Consider the following 2,096-nt stretch of genomic DNA (forward strand, 5'->3'; position numbering starts at 1 on the left):
AGTTTATCTTAAACTACAATGTGATCGAACTCACATAAAAAAAATTCCAGTCGAACCTTTGCATTAAGTTATAGATTTTTTTAGTAACTGTTATTAAATAGCACCCCTTTTCCGGATATAAAATTTGAGCAGTACTTTTGCTTAATATTGAGAGTACAGTAATGTAATAATCAACTACCTTTTGCTTAATGACCCCAGATATTGTTTTTAAATTACTAATTCTTATAACTATGTGGTTAATACATGATTTGGTACTTTCGTCACCGTAATATTCCTCCCTCGTGTATTTTTAAATTATATTTTTTAGACCAAAAAAAGCGAGGGAATCAAGATAACGAAGTTAGCCCTATTTATTCTTATTTAGAGCATCAATATTGAAGTTTCCTGCCTGAACTAGGTACTTGTGCAATTGAATTTTTGTAAGGATTGGTCCAATTCATCACAAAATATAGGTATATTTGAACTGGGTGGGCTGTATACAGCACATACAACGTAAGAACGATTCACTTAGTGAACAATAGCAGCACACACTTCTGCTTGTACAAATGAAACATCAATTTTTTCTGATAAGCATTGGTCATTAACGTACACCATAATTCCTCCTCCTTTGCTTTGTTCTCGGCACAAACAGAAAAAATGAAATCTTGGCAAGGAAAATGTAGTGCAACCTGATTCATCAGCATTGACCTCACTCAAGATAAGGACGTCCAAACTTGGTAGTCGCGAGGTTAAAAGTAACATTAACTGACCCGAATGTCTGTAAATACTTTTCAAATTTACATAAATTAAACTTAGTTTTGGTTCAGCGTTACTTACTTCCGCCATAGAACTTTTTGTATATGCGTCCCACTCACGGAACGATTAAAAAACGATTGTATGATTACCTGATTTTGATTAAGTCTCGTACACTCTCAATCTGAATCACAGCCGCTCCCTCCTTCTGTCTTACAAATACATTTTTCCGTTCTTCATTCAAGTATACATGTACCCTTTTTTCTTAGCATTGATGGACCGCTACATACCTTTCAGCACTCGAGTCAAGTTTTCATTTCTATAAATGTTCTCATTTCTAAGAGTACTTCTTTTTCTCACCCGCAAGTCCCTTTTACGCCTCTCAGTGAATCTTACCAAGATAGGCGTGATTCTTCTTTACCTTTTAGCCGGTGGGAAGCCCCGATGTCATTCGGAGTCAGTGGCGCTAGGTCCAGCTTGGTTGCCACTCTGTTAATTACTCTCATATCTGTATTTGGTTGTTGAACTATACCATGGATTTCAATATTCTGGTGTCTAGGGTACAGCTCTGCATCGTCGATAGCTTTCCTCAGCTCCACAAACTCTTCATCCCTTTGTAAAATTCTTCCCTCTAGTTCACCAATTTTTCGCTGTAGTTCATTTATTATTTTGTCGTGGTTATCCAAATAAAGAATCAATTCGTCATGCCCTGTTCTTTGATCATTCATTACTGCCTCGATTTCTGCTATTGTTTTACTCTGATTTTTTTATTTTCAAAATCATCGGGTTGGTCCTCGCAGTCTGCGCCTCGAGAGACCTCTCAATGCAAGACATCCTATTAAGGACGGAGGTCAACTTTGCACTGATAGGTTCATTTTGTTTGACAGTTTGAGTAACCTTTCTGGTCTTTCCTCAATTGGGGTCAGCTGTGACGCCCCTTGGGATACCTCGGGAGCCGCAGACTGTTGTTTGGAATACAACTTGCCTGGTCTTCCGTCATTTGGGGTCAGCTGTGACGCCGCTTGGGATACCTCGGGAGCCGCAGTCTGTCGTTTGGAATACAACTTGCAGGTGTTACATTGCCACTCAGATATTTCTGCGTCGTTCATTGACTTCATTACATTTTTTGTCAGTCCAGAACACTCGCCCATGTGGTAATAATTTGCGCATACAAAATTCAGTCTGACCGTATTGATCACTTCCATCATTATCTGAAAGAGGATATATGTGCCGTACTAATGGCGGCCTTCAGTTTATTGATGAAGGAACATGTTGAAGATACTGCAAAGCTGAGGATTTGAGGCCTATACATTCGAGGCGTTAGCACGTTCCGAAGCAGGAATTGAATGCAAGGACTGCGTTAG

The 2,096-nt window shown here is 39.1% G+C and overlaps 1 pseudogene; it reads right to left on the bottom strand.

Moving 5' to 3' along the window:
* Positions 1-880: 880 nt before the first annotated feature.
* Positions 881-1,732, bottom strand: LOC115318496 (annotated as a pseudogene).
* Between the last annotated feature and the right edge of the window lie 364 nt (positions 1,733-2,096).

Source organism: Ixodes scapularis, unplaced genomic scaffold (assembly GCF_016920785.2).
Source record: "Ixodes scapularis isolate PalLabHiFi unplaced genomic scaffold, ASM1692078v2 PGA_scaffold11__112_contigs__length_91849675, whole genome shotgun sequence".
Lineage (NCBI taxonomy): Eukaryota > Metazoa > Arthropoda > Arachnida > Ixodida > Ixodidae > Ixodes > Ixodes scapularis.